Genomic DNA, 7879 nt, shown 5'->3' with positions numbered 1-7879 from the left:
CCAGGAATCATGGCCTAGCCAAATTGATATACACAGTTTTGGGGGGACATAATTCAAACCATGACACATACCAAATATTACAAATCAAAATGACTTTTTAACAACACATTTGAAACTTGAAGACAATAGATCAATAGATTCAAAGTGGTGAAGAAAAATGACTTTCGACCTGAAACTCTATACCCAGCCAAACTATTAACCGTGAGGTAGGAGTATTAACACACATAAAAAGAAATATTGAGATGGGTGATTCTAGGTTTATGATTGGCTAATTCAGTGGCTCAATAACATCATTAAGGACCAGATTTTTCTCTTATTTCTGGGCTGCCATCATTAGTATGCTGCCCCTGGTTGCACAATCATTAAGCCCTTGGCTGCTAACTGAAAGGTTGGAAGTTCAAACCCACCAGCTGTTCCGCAGGAGAAAAGACCTGTACCTGTTCCTGTAAAGGATGCTATGAGTTAGAATCAACTCAATGGCACACAACACTATCCTTAGTATGCTGGCTACTCTCCTCATAGTTGGGAGATAACTGCAGCAGTTCCTGGCCTCATGTCCTCATAAATAATATCCAAAGGCTGCATAAGAGAAGAAGACATCCATCCTCACGTGCCTCTGTAAGAAAAGAACACATTTCTGGATATCCAAGCATGCTACTCCTCGCTTCTCAATGGCCATATTTGCATCCCATGCCATTCCCCAAACCAACTGGCCAGACTAACTGAATTACCACTGTTGGCTTAATCCAAATAACAGTCACTCTGTGGGGCTGGAGTGGGGCTCAGACTCTCCTGAAACACACCTCTGACCCAAGTTTGAACAAAGTCAGGATTACGTTAACAAGGAATTGGAAAGAAATGAGAGGTAACTAACAGTGTCTGCCACAGAAAAGAAGGGTAAATGCCATGGAATAGGAAAGAAGAAATACATGTTTTAGAGACACATCTGGCCAGACAGGAAGGGAAAGCACAAAATTTGTTCAGTGGAGGAGGAAAGAGAGAAAGGGAGGCAAAAGGTCAGAGATGAATGTCCTTGCTCCTTGCTCGGTGTTTAAATCTGGGGAGGGGTATTGTGGGCAGGGGCTAAGGGTGATAGAAACAATCAGACTCCTAGAGAAGTGACACTTAGTCCTGACTTTTTAGGACACAGGCTGGGAAATTCCAAGTCTCTTAGAGAAACCCCTAAACTGGAATAAAGTCACATTCAGCATATCACTGTGCAAAAGATTAGAAATAGCTGAGGGACTGGGCTACATGAATGGGTTTGGTATGGTGTATGGTTTTCGTACAATCTGAAGTTCCGGCAGTAAATGGATGCCTGCCGTGAGACTGTGGCAGAGACCAAGGACTCTTTAGGTTGGATCCAAAAGAACTGACAAAACTTGCTGTTCCACAAGGGAGCCCCCTGCTCTACCACCACCACCACTACCTATGAAAGCTTCACTCTGTACCAACTCTCTCCCTAAGGGAGTAAGTGAAGGGTAAGGTGAAAACAGTATTGGCAAGGAGTTTGAACTGACTGAATATTTATGATTTTAAATGTAAATAGACTGAGTTACATTTAATTGGCAAGTTCCTACCATCTACTGGAATGGGTTTCAGAATAAGAGGAAATAAGTTAAAGAGAAAAATGACTATTTTTCTTACCACTGTATAAATTTTGGCCTTGCTATATTTCAGGATTATCTTCCTTATTCACCTCTGGGGGAACACTATGGGAAGGTGGAAAAGGAAAGAAGGAATGTCAAGACAGAGGTGTGCAGGGCCCTCTTGAGTAATGGCTAATGCTAGAATTACATATTTTTAGGGAACATCAATTATTACTGTTGTTGTTAGGTGCCGTCCAGTTGGTTCTGACTCATACTGACCCTTCGTACAACAGAATGAAACGCTGCCCTGTCCTGCGCCATCCTCACAATCATTGCTGTTTTAGAGCCCATTGTTGCAGCTACAGTGTCAATCCATCTCATTGAGGGTCTTCCTCTTTTTCAATGACCCTCTACCAAGCATGTTATCCTTCTCCAGGGACTGGTCCCTCCTGATAAAATGTCCAAAGTATGTGAGACGAAGCCTGTCCACCCTCACTTCTAAGGAGCATTCTGGCTGTACTTCTTCCACGACAAATTTGTTCGTTCTTCTGGTAGTCCATGGTATATTCAATATTCTTCCCCAACACCATAATTCAAAGGCATCAGTTCTTCTTCAGTCTTCCTTTTTCATTGTCCAGCTTTTGAACGCATATGAGGCAACTGAAAATACTATGGCTTGAGTCAGGTGCACCTTAGTTCTCAAGGTGACATTTTTGCTTCTTAACACTTTAAAGGCGTCTTTTGCCGCAGACTTGCCCAGTGTAATATGTCATTTGATTTCTTGACTGGTGCTTCCATGGGCACTGATTGTGGATCCAAGTAAAATGAAATCCTTAACAACTTCAATCTTTTCTCCGTTTATCATGATGTTGCTTATTGGTCCAGTTTTGAGGATTTTTGTTTATGCTGTGGTGTAATCCCACTGAGGGCTGTAGTCTTTGATTGTCATCAGTAAGTGCTTCAAGTCCTCTTCACTTTCAGCAAGCAAGGTTTTGTCATCTGCATATCACAGGTTGTTAATGAGTCTTCCTCCAATTCTGATGCCCCGTTCTTCTTCATATAGTCCAGTTTCTCAGATTATTTGCTCAGCATACAGATTAAATAAGTATGGTGAAAGGATACAACCATGACCCACAGCTTTACTGATGTTAAACCACGCAGTGTCCCCTTGTTCTATTCAAACGACTGCCTCTTGGTCTATGTACAGATTCCTCATGAGCAAAATTAATCGTTCTGGAATTCTCATTCTTCGAAATGTTATTAGTAATTTGTTATACTCCACACAGTCGGAAGACTTTGCATAGCTAATAAAACACAGGTGTTCTGTGTTTCTGGTGTTCTCTGCTTTCCCACCATCTATTTCTTCCTTCAACAGTGTTTGGATGGAACAGAATCGGAGACTCCCCACCATGAGCCTGGAACCAGCCTCCAACCTCCTCTCCGGGAGCAACACCTGGGACCATCCCTTGTTTCTGGGACCAGCTAACATTGCGTTTTGTGGTTAGCTTCTAATTGTCAACCAACCACAAGCTCCCACATTCGTCAGAATTACTCCGCCAAAACAGAGGCCGGCGTTAACTGCCTGGTAAGCCTGCATCTGCTGGCCTCCTATATCTACCTCTCTCTGGGCTTTTATTTCTACTGTGACCATGTGGCCTTGGAAGACATGGGACACTTCTTCCACTACCTGACAAAGGAGAAGCAGAAGGGTGCCCAGCATCTCTTGAAGCTGCAGAAGAAGCGCGGTGGCCGCGCTCTATTCCAGTGGCCGCGCCCTATTCCAGGACATGTGGGGAGTAGAATCCTGGATGCCATGGAAGTTGCCTTGGCCCTGGAGAAGAACCTGAGCCAGACCCTTCTGGATCTGCATATCTTAGGTTCTACCCGCATAGACCTCCATTTCTGTGACTTTCTGGAGAACCATTTTCTTGATGAAGAGGTGAAACTCCTCTTGGGCGACCACCTGACCAACGTCTGCAGGCTGGCTGTTCCCAAATAGAGCTGGGCGAGTATCTCTTCAAGATGCTCACCCTCAAGCAAGCCCAACGACTAGGCGCCTCCAGAGCCTAGCGACCTGTGAGAGCTCCTCTGCACTCTACTGCCATCATCAGCCTTCTGCCTGAACTTCTTCCTCCAGCCATGAGGCAGCATCTTAACCACCCTGGACCAAACCTGGACCAAATGGAAATAAGAAAGTTTCTTTCTGCAGAAAAAAAAAAAAAAAAAATACAATTAGGATTATGTAAAATAATCTTGCTAACCTTTTTTTCTCTAAAAAGTTAGTATGGTAATAAAACATTTTTTTAGTATAAGTAAAACAAGTATGATCTCATTTAGCTCGGTTTTAAAAGTACATTTATGAAAATGTTTTTATTTTGTAAAGATAACCATGATTCAGTAAAGAAACAAGCTACCAGGTTACTTACATGTATTTAGTTTGCGTTATGTTTTCTTTTTACTGCATATGTTTAACCAGGTGGAAAACAACAGAAAATTTCCATTTTTTTAAAACAAATATAACCTGGTCAGGAACTGAATTTACATTCTAATTGCATTATAATAAATCAGGAATGTTTACGGTTTCATCTAGCACCCAGTTAAAACTCAACACATGTATAACAATAATAAGAAAATTTGTTGCCCAAAATGTTGTAATAGCTACTAAAAACACATGAATAAATTTTAATATCCAGACAGGAAACAACAGACATACAGTGTGTATTTGAGGTACATGTATCGTTTGAACAGGAGCCAGAGTTATGGAGCTAAAGATTAAAGTGTGATTTAGAGGTAGATTCCACTTCGTATGCACGTGCATCACCTCCATTAGCATTAATAGAATTTGCATGCAGACAATTAGAGGAGACAACCAAAATTTGTTGAAAGGCAAAAGAGGAATGATTTCTAACTTTGCCTATAATTCCAGGAGTGTAGGACTGTATTATTAAAAGCTCTGTGAAAGGCCTTAATTTAGGGACTGAGATAAAGAAGCTCTATATCAAACTACTACATGTATAGTTTGTTTGTATTATTAGGAAAAAGTGAACCAGGCAAGCTAAAGGATTTGTCAAAGGCTTCTGGGATCATGATACCGTGTAGGAATGGGGGGCAGGGGATATATATATATAGATACACGCACACATATCTATGTACATATATATATACACATTTTTGGACGTGGATTAATTTGAGGAATAAAAATAATTTTTAATCTTGGACTAAATGTAATTGATGTTATTGTGGCCATCAGCACACACATAAACACACACACACACTCACACACTCTAGCAGTTACATTACTTACATTCATCTATGTTAGTTTTCTAGGGCTACAATAACAAAGTACCATAAAGTGGGTGGCATAAAACTACAGAAATTTATTGTCTCACAGTTCTGGAGGCTAGTAGTCAGAATTCAGGGTGTCAGCAAGACCACTGCTCTCCAAGGCTCTAGGGGAAGAGCCTTTCTTGTCTCTCCCAGCTTCTGGTAGCCGCAGGCGTTTTTTCCTTAGTTTGAAAATGCAGCCTACCTCGATCACTGCTTTCATATTCCCGCGGCTGCAGGGACAAATCACCCAATAGGCAAGATACACACAGGCTTAATTGTGCTTACTGACTAATCCATGGTGCACAATTTCACCTGGGTTTCACCACATCAAAGATTACTACAGATTAGCAAGTAAACACAATTAAGCCCGCGTTTACCTTCCTTACCGGAAACTGGTGCATACGGTGCTTAACCCGCCCCTGCATGGCTGCTTTCCCTCCTTGTCTGTCTTTGTGTCTCCTCTAATCTTTTATAAGGACACCACTCGTATTGGATTAGGACTCACCCTCTTCCATTATGACCGCATGTTAACTGATAACATCTTCAAAGACCCTATGTCCAAACATGGTCACATTCATAAGTACCAGGCATTAGAACTTCAGTGTATCTTTTTTGTAGACAATTCATAGGTTGTTACTTAATCCGTAACAACCTATAAATACATATTTCCTACCCAGGCATTATAGACGTATAAATATTTTCAGCTTATTGAATGAATTTCTTTTTCTTGCTACAAGTTTATCAAATAAATTCTTGAATCTTAAGATCTCAGGGAAAGCTTTTGAGGAATTGGAGGGGAAAGTAAATTTGTGATCTTCCATCTACCACTTCCTAGGGAACAGCTATCATTAAATACCTATTCTTTTAGCGGGTATCAGGAAGAAATAAATTAGCTAAATAAAGATTCAGACCAAGAAGGAGACAAGTGATAGACTTAACTTTCCGTGGAAGTAACAGTATCCGAAACTACAGTTTATTTTGGAAAGCCTTTGAGCAATGTATTCATTCATTCATTTAGCACTTTCTTCATCGATATCTATTATTTGCCAGTCACATTTCTGGCTCTGGTGACCTAGAGGTGAGTAAGATAAAGTCCTGACTTTATGGATTTTACAAGTGGACAATATACATTAAGAACTTTAAAAATGTCCCCACTTTTTGACCTAGTGATTACATTTTCATTACATCATTTACAATGCAAAAAAACCTGTAATCTGCTTAAACCACTCAACAATACAACAAAACTCCAAAGAACCGGAGAATGCCATGTATCAAATGCCTAGGTAACCTTTGCATATGTTTGAAATTTCTCTATAATAAGACATCGATTTCTCTAGGTAGTCTAATCTGGAGTACTTTTAATTATCTTGATGGCTTTCTGCCCTTTCTGCAATTTCTGGGCATACGTTGCCTTTTAAAAATTAAAAAAAATTTAAGGTCCTTTGAATCTAAAGATGTGAAATTGATAGACTTTGGAGGTAGAATTTGTGAAAAGCAAGGCCTCACTATTTCCCTTGCTTACATAAATCATCTTCCCTGATTTCTGAAAGGCTGCCAGTTCCTGTGCCAGAATCCCTTAGTGGATTCTTCTGTAGCATAAGAAACTATCTCAGAAGTGTTTTAGGTGTTGGGTCTGAGCAGAGATGTTTGGGCCAGACTTGAGCCGTTAGCGAGAAGTGACTGGAGAGAGAGCAGGAGTGTTTTCCTACTTCTTACCAAGAAATGTGAATTGTCAGGTGCTCATGTGCAAAATATGTCATAATGTATTCACAAGTATTCTGTTCTACTCCCAGGCATATGGAAGGATTGAACTTCCAACCCCCTCTGAAGTTAGGTTGGCTATGTCACATGTTTTGGCTAATGAAATCTGAGCAGAAGCGATATATGTCAACCAGGGGTGGAAGCGTTAAACGCCTGTGTGCAGTCTATCGCCTTCCCTCGCTGTGATGATCATGGAACTGTATGCTCAGATGAGCTTCCACAGCCTGAGGTTTTTAGTGCTTTAGTGCCTTACGATTGGAATCTTCTGCTGATATATCTTTAATATTCAGCGTGGAAAGAATTAAAATGGTTGTGTTAAGCTACTAAACTTTGGGGTAGTTAAGTACTACAGCATACCCAATCTGGTTGGACTGATACAAAAACTAAAAATTATGACGTTTAGATATCTTAACAACACAGATTTTTATCCACAGAACACTCACAGAATAGTTGGTCTTTTAAATGAGTAGTTTTTTTTGTTTGTTTTTTTTTTAACCCAAATTGTTATCATACACTAACAGGTCATGAAGAGTTGCTAATCTTTAAAATCTCAGACTTCAAATAGTTTATACTTTCAATAGCCACCGCTTCTAAGGCAGAGGATGTCTCTAAGTTTTAACTTTAGCTTTCTCCGTGAGTAATACCAGCCACATGCAATTCACGAGACAGTTGAAGTTCCAGCAGGGTCCATTACTATAATCAAAGCTGCGAATAGAGGGGCAAAGAGCAGGGTGTGAGCTCTTTTGTGGCTCAGCCACAAAAGCCATCTGTAAATTGGACCATTGCTTTAGATGTGTGTAGGTAAAGGAACTTTGGGAGAATGGAGAATGTTTAGTATATTTATGTATTCATTTGTTTCATTTTTATTTTATTTATTTATGTTAAACTAGAATTTTGTAAGTATGATTATGTGGTTCACAGTTTATCTGCCACTGTATAATCATCCTATTATGTTTCAGGTAAGTTGCAACAAGCTGAAAGGACCTTTTTTATTAATCTGTAAAGCATACTGTCTTAGGCTGAGTTATCTAGAGAAGAAAATTCAATGAAGAGCCTATATATATATGTATATATGTATATATATAGGAGCCCTGGTGGCGCAGTGGTTAAGAGCTTGGCTGCTAACCAAAAAGTTGGCAGTTTGAATCCACCAGCCGCTCCTTGGAAATGCTACTGAGCAGTTCTACTCTATCCTACTGGGG

At 40.2% G+C, this 7879-nt stretch overlaps 1 pseudogene; it reads left to right on the top strand.

Annotated features, from left to right (window-relative positions):
• Positions 1-3688, top strand: part of LOC101360317 (ferritin light chain pseudogene) — a 4310-nt pseudogene extending 622 nt beyond the window's left edge.
• Positions 3689-7879: the final 4191 nt, after the last annotated feature.

The sequence above is a fragment of the Trichechus manatus genome, unplaced genomic scaffold (assembly GCF_000243295.1).
Source record: "Trichechus manatus latirostris isolate Lorelei unplaced genomic scaffold, TriManLat1.0 scaffold00032, whole genome shotgun sequence".
In the NCBI taxonomy this organism is placed as follows: domain Eukaryota; kingdom Metazoa; phylum Chordata; class Mammalia; order Sirenia; family Trichechidae; genus Trichechus; species Trichechus manatus.
This window is presented reverse-complemented; position numbering and strand designations above follow the sequence as displayed.